We start from the raw sequence: 12657 nt of genomic DNA on the forward strand, positions 1-12657 counted from the left end.
CAAGATAAAGGTAACTAATCCAATTGAAAAATGGGTACAGGATATGAACAGACACTTCACCAAGGAAGACATTCAGATGGCCAACAAGCACACGAAGAAATGTCCAAAATCCCTAACTCTGAGAGAGATGCAAATCAAGACAACCATGAGATATCATCTCACCCCAGTAAGACTAGCAAAATTTAACAGAACCTGTTGCTTTTTAGTGGTTTCTCACTTGTAGTGACCCTACAGCACAGAGTAGAACTGTCCAGTAGGATTTGTGAGGTTGTAGACTTTAGAGGGAGCAGATTGCCACATCATTCTCTCTCAGGAAAGATGATTGGTTCAAACTAATGACCTTTCAGTTAGCAACTCATCACTTAGCCCACGCTACCGCCATGGTTTCTACCAAAGAACAAAATAGCTTCTAAATGAAGAGTAAAGCTTCCTGTTTTAGATCTGCATCCCTGCTTTGGACATATCACTATGTTTTCAGTGGAATCGGAAGCTGTCCCATGAAGATTTGAAAACAGCCAGCTCAAGATTACTAGAGTGTACTGCCATCTAGTCTACACTCCCAGGTGTAGCACGGGTGCTAGAAGGGAGCAGTTTCAGCATGGCTGGAGCTAAAGGAGGACTCCCTGCATCATCTTGAGTCTCTTGCTGTCCTCCAATTTCTGAGTTGCCACGGAGGTTGGAAAGTATTGCTTAAGTGAAGACTGGGTTGGGTTTGCATGTCAAGATTGCAGTGGAGGTACAGGGTCTGAGACCCAGGTGAGGTCGTCCATAGGCACCTGCTCTTGGCCTTTGCCCTGCCCTCCACCAAGGCACTTGCTTTAACCCAGTACACTCTCTTTCTGTCTTTTTATTTCAACACCAGTTCTGCTTTCTTGGTGATATCGTGGAAATTTTTTAAACTACTTTACAAATATACCTAAACCTTCTAAAACCTCAGTGCAAGGCAAGATAATTCGGTGAAAACTAGTGAGGGCAATAAATTTGGTCCCTTTCATTGACCACTGGAACATTATTTCATTAGACAAGCTTAGGAAGGGTAACTAGACACATGGCTGATGGCTGAAACCAGTGTATATGTCAGAAAAACAATAGACTCTTTAAAGATTCCAAAGATGAATATTATGCATCTTCTATTGAGGACTGTCTGCACTTCACAATTTCGAGCCTCTTGTGTGCTGCCTCATATCTTCAATCAAATTATTATATTCCAGAAATATGCATAAGGGAAATGATTCTACACATCTTATGGTGGGTTATTTCTTGTAGCAGTAATTGAAGTACCTTTTCCACTTATGAAAGTACTAATTTTATTTGTTTTTATTGCTTTTCTAGATGCAATTATTTATTTAGTGTGCTTTGGCTTTATTAAATTATGTTTACTATAGAAACATCATAAAAATATATGAAAACAGCACATGAGCCAAGCCAGCCTGGTGACCTGTATTGAGAAATCCAGTGTTATTATTCATATCCAAAGGTAATGGAATGACTTAAGAATAAACAGATAATCTATACTAGAACACAATACAATTTAAAGGTAATGCAATAAAACACCTGTACAATATGATTTCATAAATCTTGGTTTTAAAATTTACATGAGTTTTGTTCTGCATGCTTATTTGAAGACACATGGCATTTCTAAATGGAATCATTAGAAAGTGAAATGTAATTAAACTGAAAGGTAGGAAATAAACAGGGTTTATGTTGGCTTGTAAAATAATGAGGTCTAAGAATCATTGTAGAGACTCCTGATGTTAAAAAGGCAAGTAGAAGACTCTCAGCCCTCTGGGTTTCCTTAACTTAGACATTTTGCTATTGTACACAGTTTGTGAAGATCACTTGGCATATTCCCAACCAGCAGAGCCTAGCTTTTAGGAATTATTTACCATCCTCTCTTTGTCCTCTGCTCCCTGTCACAATTACCATTTCTCTGTGCAATTTCCTCTCATGCCATTAACTACCTCTGAGAACCAGATGGAGGGACAGCTATGGGTCGGTTCTGACTCGAAGGTACTAAACAACAAAAGAAAAAGAAGCTTTGTTCTTAGAATTCTTATTAAGATCGTCTAATTGAATTGTATGAAAAAGAGGAATTGATGTCTTCAAGCTGTGGTGTTGGATAACAGTATTGAATATCCCATGGACTACCCAAAGAACAAACAGATATGTCATGGAAAAGGTGCAGCCAGAGTCCTCCTTGGAGGCAAGGATGGTGAGCCTTTGTCTCACAATTTGGACATGCTGCTAAGTGACCCTATTTTTTGGAAAGGAACATCATGCTTGCAAAGGTGGAGAGTCAGCTAAAAAGATCTGAATTGACATAATGACTACAGCAATGGGCTCACGTGTATCAGAGATGATGAGGATGGCAAGGAGAGCACAAAGTTCAGATCTGTTATTCATAGGATGACTCTGAGTTTGACAACAGTAATTGAATGTAAAGTATGTTGGTGTTAGTTACTGGCTAGTTGACTCATGGAGATTCCATGTATAACAGGAAAAAAAGTTTTGCCTGGTCATGCACCATCTTCACTGTTATCGGTAGGCCTGAGTCCATTATGCTACTACCACTGTGCATTTTTTTTTCATCTCATCTGTGGAAGTATTGAGTTTTCTCAGTTTAAAAATACCATTGCAACTTTTATAGCTATGAAACAGAAGAGCGTTAATTGCATTTCTTTGATCAATGACAAGCTTGGTCATTTTTTTCCTCCTGTTTGTTAATGATCCTTTACTGTTACTGTTTTTCAAGAACCAGTAGGGAGACAACGTAATCCTTATTAGGTATCAGCCCACTGTGTATTTTTAATTTCTTCCAGCCGCAGGTCTTACTTCCCAGCAATATACCAGACAATACTCTGCTTTGATCCATAGGAGATTTTTCTTTTGTTTTTGCCTTTCCTTTCACACGAACTGCTGTTATTATCCATTGACTCGATTTCCTTCACCTTTCTCTCTCATCCCAGTCCTGAGAACCACCATCAGAGAAGGTTTTGTTCTGTTTGCATACTTTTCTTTAGCCTTTTTATAATAGTGACTCATGCAGTACTTGGTGTATAGTATCTATATCATTTCATTTTTAGTGTTCAATGCCTCAAACCTACTCTAGAGATGATTTTTAAATTCAGGTGGTCAAGGTAGTGTTTTTGTTCTTGTGGATGTGTTTTGATTTTTCTCAGCTTCAGCTTGAACTTGCATGTCAATAATTGATGGTCTGTTCCACAATTAACACTGGACCTGGTTTTCACTCCTGATATTGAGTTTCTACAATGATTTTTCCCACAGATAAAGTCAATTTGATTTATGTGAAGTCACTGTCTGTGTTTTTTTTAAAACAAGAATTTACAATGAGTAAATCATGAAACATATAAAATTCTATCATACTATGTCCAGCCTCATTTCTATCACCAAGACTGTACTTTTCAAAAACTGTTCCTTTCTTATTATTTCCAACTTTTGCATTCCAGTCAGCAATAATTATTAATGCATCTTGATTGCATGCTTGATCAATTTTTGTATTGCAGAAATCGATCGGAATTTTCAATTTCATCCTCTTTGGTTTTACTTGTTGTTGTGTATGATTGAGTCAGAGCAGATCCATACGTGACCCTCAAGAGGTTTTTCTGAGGAATTAATCTCATGGGAGGAAACTGTTCAGCCCTTTTCTGTGGAGCAGCTGGTGGATTCGAACTTCGTGACTGGAGTTGTGGTGCAGCTTCTTACCACTTTTTGGTGAATGGTTTTGAGTTGTGATGCTGGAAAAGAGCACTGAATATCCCATAGACTGCCAAAAGAACAAACAGATATATCTTGGAATGAATGCAGCTTCTTAGAGGCAAGGATGGAGAAGATTCATCTCACATACTTTTGACATGCTACTAGGAGAGGCTATTCCTTAGATATCTTGATAGGAAGGGCTCAGTGAAAGAGAGGAAGACCCTCAAACAAATGAATTGACACAATGACTGTAGCAGTGGGTTCAAGTGTGTCAGAGATGATGAGAATGGCACAAGATAAGGAGAGGGTTCTGTTATTCATAGGGTTGCTATGAGTTGTACACAACTTGATGGCAGCAACATTTCAGTCAGCCTGATGTTCTCCTGATTCACCCATATCATGTGATATCCTAATAACTGCTCTTTGTTCTTTAGAGGAGTCCAGTACTTCAGGGTATGGATGCCTCACAGGTGGTTTAGCCTTAGAGTTTTCAATGATGGGGTTTTGAAAGTAAATCTCCAGGCTTTCTTGTTGTCTGTCTTAATCTGGAAGTTCCACAGAAGCTTTTCCACCATGATTGACCCTGTCGGTATTTTAAATACTGGGCACACGGCTATTAGCATCACAGCAACATGCAAGGCCCTATAGAAAGGTGGAAGAGAAAGTAAGATATTTGTTCTGAATTCTTGAGAGCTAATCAAGGTGTAGACTCAACTTTTTTTGTGTCTTAAAAAGTGAAGTCAAGAGCTCTGGTGGCCTCGTGGCAAGGAGCTGCAACTACAATCCCAGAGGCGCACGGTTCAAATCCACCAGATGCTCTGCCGGGGAAGGAGGGACAATCTCCTCCTGTACCAGTCAGATCTGATTTGACGGTACACTCATACAAAAATAATAAAAAAAAAATAGAGAATACAAAAAAGATACTTAAAAAGAAGTGGAGTCAAATTAAAAAATCAAGATATCCTAAATCTCAGTTTTAATTTTCTACTTATAAGTCTTATGCCTATGACTATAAACCAGTGGTAGTTTTTAAAATTGTAAATTAATAAGAAACTAATCCATTATTGAAATATATGGACCTACAAATTCAAATGGTGTTCCAAGAATGTATACAATGAATGTCTCTACTCCCTCATACATCTACCCTGAGACACACAGTCTACATGTCCATGTTAACAATGCTTAATTTCTCCTGTCTTTTTCTAAGGCTCTCCACACAGAACATGCAGATGCACATGTATTTATACAATAATATCGAGATACATAGAACTCTCAGAGTGTACCATTCTTGTTAAAGACTGATGCAATTTATGAATGAACAAGTCTTTTAGCAATGCTAATGATGGAGATTTTTCTTAGTTTTTTACTTAGATCAGTAAATATTCCCACCAACAATACTCAACAGATCATGTTTGTTTTAGCTGCCTTTCTCTTTTTATTTTTTTAAAATTTTTTTTTATTTGGCAAATGACATTTATGTGTAACTTTAAATGGAAAATTGATTGTCATGGATAGATTATACCAGAGAAGAGTGCCCATTTTCTGCTGAAGAGCCACTGGTGGATTTGAACCACCAGCTACCTGTGGGTAGAAACGCAGTGCCCTATGGACTGTACCACCAGAGATTCCATATGAAAAGGATAGAATGCCACTTCATCTGTTTAAAAAGCATTTGTAACAATAGCTGGAAATAGCTCAAGTTATCATCAACAAATTAATGCATAGCGAAACAGGTACATTCACACAATGGGGCATTGCATGGCATTGAAGAACAATGAAGAACTCGTGACAGACTACACAATATGGATGAGTCCACAGGGAATTATACTGAGTGAAATAAGTCAGTCATAGAGAACAAATAATACACCTCTGATATAAAAGTAGGAGGGTTTACAATTCTCCATTTCTGCCTCAGATCTCATTCTCTCAGAGTATATTCCAAGCAGTGGAATAGCTGGAACAAATGGAATTTCTATGTTCAGCTTTTTGAGGAAGCACCAAACTGCCTTTCAGAGTGGTTGTCCCATTTTACAATCCCACCAACAATGTATAAGAGAACACTAATGTTCATAGCAGCATTATCCACTATCACAAGATCATGGAAACAACCCAAATGACCAACCACAATGAAATGGATTGAGAAATTATGGTACATTCTCATGAGGGGATACTATGCAGCAACCAGGAGCAATACTTTTGTAAATTGCTACCTAACTTGAGAGGGACTGGAGAGCATTATGCTAACTGAACTAATTCAGTCCCATGAGAACAAATGCTTTGAACCAGCTTAGTCCCATAAGGACAAAAACTCTATAAGACCATTATTGTAGAACATGTATGAGGATTCAGACATGGGAGGAGGGAAGCAGAGGTGTGTGGATGGGTAGGGGTGTTGAGGGATGGTTAATAATAGGGTCACAAAATTTGATGGGTGGAGGGAGGGATGGGTAAAGGAAATGGGAAAGATTTGGTGTGAAAAACAATGTATACAAACTCTGTAAGTAAACAAGTTGTTGTTGTTGTGTGCCATCAAGTCACTTGCCACTCATAGCAACACTATGTACAACAGCTCTGAAATTTGCTCTATCTTGAGCCAAACTCATTGTCTCTGACATACCTACACCCATTAACACAGTCACTGAGTTAATTCATCTCATCCAGGGTCTTCCTCTCTTGTGCTGTCCCTCCACCTTTCCAAGCATGACGACCCTCTCCAAGGACTGGCCCCTCCTTGCAACATGTCCAAAGTATGTGAGACAAAGCTTCAGAATCCTTGCCTCCAAGGAGCAGCCTGCCTTCACCCTCTCCAGGATGACCTTGTTTGTTCTCTTAGGAGTCCATGGTATATTTGATACTCTTCTTCAGTACCAAAGCTCAAAAGCTTTAACTCTTCTATCATCCCTAGTCATTGTCCAGCTCTCTCATAGCAAGTGATTGCAAAGATCAAGGCCTGGATCAGATGCACCTTAGTCTCCAGACTGACATCATTGCTTCTCAGTACCCTGGAGAGGTCTCTGACAGCAGACTTTCCAGGGCAATTCGTCTTTTAATTTCTGGGCTGCTGGTATCAAGAGTGTTGATTGTGGAGCAAGCAAACTAAAGATCTTAACAATCTCAATCTCTTCACCATCTATCATAATGCTACCAATTGTCCCAGAAGGGGGCAGTTCTTGACCTTCTGCAGCAAGCAATTTAGGTCCTCCTCAGTTTCAGCAAGCAGGGTTGTGTCATCTGCATAATGCAGATTGTTGATGAATCTTTCACCAATCCTGACATCACACTTCTCATAAAGTCCAGCCTCCTGGATAATTTGTTCTGCATACAGGTTGAAAAGGTATGGAAACAGGACACATCCCTGGCGTACGCCCTTCCCAATTTTGAACCATGCAGTGTTTACTTGCTCTGTTCTGATTACTGCCTCTTGGTCCAAGTACAGGTTTCGCATTAGCACGATCAAGTGTTCTGGGATTCCCATTCTTCTCAGAGTCAGCCACAGTTTGTTATGGTCCACACAGTCAAATGCCTTTGCATAATCAATGAAACACAGATAGACATTCCTCTGGTATTCCCTGCTTTCAGCTAAGATCCATATTATTAGATATTATTTGCATAGTAACAGTCCAGATTAAGAGCTGCATAGTAAAGTGATCTTGGGTGGGGATGGAGAATTGTACAACAATGAAAGAATTTTTTTTCCAAAAAGAAAAGTGAACTGGGGTGGAGTGGGGTTGAGGTTGGGCAGGGACGAAAATATGCAAGAATGAATGAACAGAAATCCAAGTTCTCCATAAACTTTCATTAAAATATTAATTAAAAAATTCATAAAATGGAAAAATTAAGAGGGTTATGGAGTTGAGGAAAGTATAAAATGAATGGATAGATAATGAACATTACTGGAGTAGGTGAAGAGAAAGTAATGGAATATAAATGTATGATCAGATGTCGTGTGTATTACAATTATAAATGTGGAATATGGTGTGCATAATTTATTGACAAAAAAGCTAAAGAAAGTTTTACACTTAGATCATGAAGAGCTGAAAGAGATAGGAGGGTAATAGAGATTACTGGATGGATGAGAAAGGTGAAGGGAAAACCAAGGTTTAGTGAAGATTTCATAAGATGTAATAAATGACACTGACCATTGTAATTAATCTTAAGAAACAAAATGTATATGGATGATTGAATGGAAAAAAAAAACCCAATTCAAAATATTCCATTAAACTTTTAGTAAAGCCCAACTCTTCTATGAATTTGTGTGCTCCTTCATTCTATGCTTTGTTTAGTTTGTTGATGGGTTTGTTAGCAACATCTTTGTTAGATTGTCCTTCTGATGATGTTGTTGTGGTTGTGGTGGGGGTGGTGGTGCTGGTGGTGGTGGTGGTGGTGGTTTATCTTAGAGTTGGAACTGACACACAGCTGACTTTCCAGTGGGTTTCCAGAGACCGTAAGTCGCTTGGAAGGAGATTGCCCAGTCTTTTCCTGCAGAGCAAGTGGTGGCCTCGAAAATTGTGCCTTCAAGATTATAGTACAGCTTCTTGCCACTAAGCCACCAGTGGTCTCTTGTCCTTCTGATAAGAGTTGTAAAAGCTTTCCTTATATTTTTAAATTGTCTTCCAACTTTAGTTAAGGTACTATTTTTTTAATAGAAAATTTTTGTTTTATACTAGTTTACTTACAAATTTCCTATACATTGTTTTTCACACTGGATCTTTCCCATTTCCTTAACTCATCCCTCCCTCTACCCATCAAATTATGTGACCCTATGATTACACCCATCTATGCTCCCCCTTTTGCTCCTCCCTCTCCCCACTTAGAACTTCATGCACATTTTACTAGTTACCTATTTCTATAAAAATGGTCTTATATGGTATTTGTCTTTATAGGATTGAGTTAGTTCACTTAGCATAATGCTCTCCAATCCCTCCCAAGTTAGGTTTTGATTTACAAAATCATTGTTCTTGTGTACTGCATAATATTCCATCATGTGAATGTAGCATAATATCTCATTCCATTTGATTGTGTTTGGACATTTGGGCTGTTTCCATGTTCTTGTGATGGTAAATAATGCTGCTATGAACATTGCTGTACAAGTCTCAGCTTGTGCCTCAGTTCTATTTTCTCAAGGAATAATATTTTACTCAATTTTCAGTGATATTAATGTCTATTTATTTGCCATTGTCAGTGGTGGAGTAGTCCATAGGGAGTTGCACTGGTAACACAGAGGTGGTATCTCTCTAGTGGTTCCAATCCATCAATGGTTCTGCCAGGAAGAAGATGGGCAAATTCTCCTGCTATTTGAAGCCTCTAAAAATCCTCTGGAAGCCCAGCTATGAGTCAATTCTGACTTGACAGCAATGAGTTTGAATTTAGTTTGACTACAGACTATTATTTACACCTTTACGTCTTAATGTCTCTAAAACGGAATTATCTATATTTAATTTTACGAATGTTATTTATCATCTTTAAAAGCATATTTTGTTTTTTTATGTATGTAGGTAGCCTAGTGACCAGGAACTGTGCTGCAAGACCAAAGGCATGTGGTTGGAATCCCCCAGCTGCTCTGAGGGAGAAGCATAGATAATCTTCTCCAGTGTGATTTACCGTCTCTGAAAACCCGCAGAAGGGTTGGCTATGTATCGGTTCTAACTTGATGGCACACAATAACAACAACAATGATCAAGAGTTGTGCTATCAATCCAAAGTCAAGCATCTTGAAAACACTAGCAACTTCAAGACAGAAAGATAGGTATTAATCTCTGCAATTTACAGTCTCTGAAAACTCTCAGAAAGGTTAGCTTTCAGTCATTCCCAATGAACAGCATATCACAGTAACATCATTTTACAACTTTTTATTTTTTTTTAAATTTTTTGCCTTTCCCAGGGCACTTGTTTGTGCTCATGAGGAACCTATATCTGGATCAAGAGGCTATTGTGTGAATGGAGCAGGAGAACACTGCATGGTTTAGAATTAGGAAGAAAGTGTGTCAAGGTTGTATTCTGTCACTATGCCTATTCAGACTATATGCTGAACAAATTATCCAAGAAGTTTGACTCGATGAAGAGAAGTGTGGCATCAGGATTAGAGGGAGACACATCAATGATCTGCATTTATGCAGATGACACAACCTTGCTTGCTGAAAGTGAAGAGGACTTGAAGCACTTGTTGCAGAAGATCAAGGAATGCAGCCTTCAGTATGGATTGCATCTCAGTATCAAGAAAACAAACATTCTTACCACTGGACCATTAGAGAATATCATGATGGATGGATAGGAGATTGAAATTGTCAACAGCTTCATCTTGTTTGGATCCACAATTAGCACCCTTGGTATGAGCATTCAAGAAATAAAGAGATACATTGCACTGGGAAAATCTGCAGTTAGGGACCTTTCCAAATTATTGAATAGTAATGATGTCAGTTTGAGGACTAAGGTGCATCCTGTTCAGGCCATAGTCTTTCTAATTACTAGCTATGCATCCGAGACTTGGACAATAAATAAGGATGACAGAAAAAGAATTGACATTTTTGAGCTTTGGTGTTGGAGAAGACCACTGAACATCCCATGGATGGCCAAGAGAATGAACAGGTATATCTTGGAGAGGGTGCAGCCAGAGTGCTCTTTGGAAACAAGAATGATAAGGCTTCCTCTCTTAATTTTGGACATGTTGCTAGGGGTGCTATTCCTTGGAGAAGGACATGATGTTGGGAAGGGTGGAGAGGGAGAGGAAGACCCTTACCCAGGTGGATTGATACGGTAACTGCTGCAAGGGGCTGTTGTGTGTCAGGAAGTGTGAAGATGGCACAGGACAGAACAGGGTACAGATCTCTGTAGATGTTCATTGAAATGAAAAATAAACAACCTAAATTAAAAAAAATATTTCCCTGAGCCAAATTTGAAGCATTGATACTCAAAAATCTGGTACCATTACAAGGTAAAAAGAAAACAGCATAACCCTTTGGTGTTGTATTGAGATTATAAGGCTGATCAAGGATTACTTAATTATCTGTACTGAAGAATTGATCTTTGTTGATGTTTCTGTTTACCTTGGGCCCAAAGCTCAGAGTTTGCAGATACATCTGTGTTTGGAGACTTATGTTTAGTAGAGAAGCAAACTGTTCTGAAAGGTAGAAAATGTAATCCTAAATAAAGATTATGGTTTCTATAAAAAAAAAAAAAAGATCTTTTGTTCATAGGGTTTCTGTGAGTCATACTTGACTCAACAGCACCTAACAACAAACAGCAAGTATCTCTAGGAAAAAAAGGCATTCTTTTTCCCCTTTGACCTCTCACTGTCATTAACACTATTATCTTTATCTCTCATTGAAATCAAGTCGAAACCAACCCATAGCTGACTTTCCAGCAAGTTTCAGAGGCTGTAAATCAATCACATGGAGAGAATTGTTGTTGTTATTGTTAAGTGCCGTCGAGTCACAGGCAACTTACAGCGACCCTATGAAGGAGAATCCTTGACGCTTGGAGAAAATTAGCCATCTTTATTTCTAAAAGCAGCTGGTGGATTCAAACTAGTCTTCTTTGAACTGATAGTGCAACTCCTTTCCCACCAGACCACCAGAGCTCTCTGTGTACCATATTGAATTACATATCTGTTCAGTTGTTATCGTTATGTATCATTGAGTAGCCTGCTACTTATAGCGGCCCTATGTACATTAGCTCTGAAACATATTCTAAACCAGTCTCACTGCTCCAGTCATGGGGTCAATCCATTTCACCCTGGGCCTTCCTCCCCTACACTGTCCCTCCACCCTTCCAAGCATGATGTTCCTTTCCAAAGATTCCTGGCCATGTATCTAAAGTATATAAGACAAAGCCTCAAAATCCTTTCCTCTAGGGAGCAGCCTGGTTTCACCCTTTCCCGTACAGACTTGTTTGTTCTTCTGGCAGTCCATTCTTCTCAAGCACCACAACTAAAAGGCATCAATCATTCTTTTAACATCCTTAGTTATTGTCCATGTCTTGGATGCATAATAAGTAATTGCAAAGACCATGGCCTGGATCAGGCACACCTTAGTCTCCAGACAGGCATCATTGCTCTTTAGTACTCTGACGAGATCCCTGATGGCAGACTTTTCTAGTGCAATTTGGTTTTTTTTTTTTTTTTTTTTGGTTTTTTTTTTTTTTTTTTTTTTTGTTTTTTTTTTTTTTTTTTTTTGGTTTTTGATTTTCTGATAGTTGGTGCCAGGATTGTTGATTATGCTTCTTTCAGATTAGGCCACATGCATTCCCACCCATATATGTACATGAGACTATAAAGATGTGTAGAATACCAGTAATATATGACCTGAAGATAGAATTCAAATTGTTAATTATGATTACCTCAGGGAACAGCAATAGAGCTAGGATACTGTTCGAATGAGAGGAAAGAGAAAGACTATTTGCATATTTCAATCTCTAATATTGAACCATTTTACATTCTGGAATAAACTAAACTAAAATATACTTAATTTTCTGTTACTATGATTTTGTGTTCTTTCAGAGGATATTTTATTTTAAATTTATATTAACAAGTGAGATTACTATAAAATGTGTGAATTTTAAAAAATATTATGGAAGTATTGTTGTCGTTAGGTGTTGTTGAGTATGACTCATAGCAACCCTATGAACAGTTGATCTGAACCACATCCTATCGTGTGCCATCTTCACACTTTCTGACAAACTGGAGCCCATTGTGGCAGTCACCATGTCAATCTACCTAGTTGAGAGTCTTTCTGTCCTTCACCAACCCTCCATCCTTCCAAGCATCATATCCTTTCCCAAAGAATAATCCCTCTTAGCAATATACCTGAAGTATGTGAGGTGAGAGACACCGTTGCTCTTGAGTACTTTAGAGAGGTCCCTAAGAGCAGACTTTCCCATCACAATACGTGTTTTGATTTCCTGGCTGCTGGTGCCAAGAGTGTTGACCGTGGAGCCAAGCAAACT

General features: G+C 38.5%; 1 protein-coding gene and 1 pseudogene across 1 annotated transcript in view; one reads left to right on the plus strand and one right to left on the minus strand.

Annotated features, from left to right (window-relative positions):
• The window catches only part of LOC102869806, a 55743-nt pseudogene extending 55361 nt beyond the window's left edge, over nt 1–382 (minus strand).
• VSTM4 (V-set and transmembrane domain containing 4) overlaps nt 1–12657 on the plus strand; it is a 315580-nt gene that overhangs the window by 296948 nt on the left and 5975 nt on the right. The window lies entirely within an intron of this gene.

The sequence above is a fragment of the Elephantulus edwardii genome, unplaced genomic scaffold, assembly GCF_000299155.1.
Source record: "Elephantulus edwardii isolate Elephantulus edwardi_28Jun2011 unplaced genomic scaffold, EleEdw1.0 scaffold00213, whole genome shotgun sequence".
NCBI lineage: Eukaryota > Metazoa > Chordata > Mammalia > Macroscelidea > Macroscelididae > Elephantulus > Elephantulus edwardii.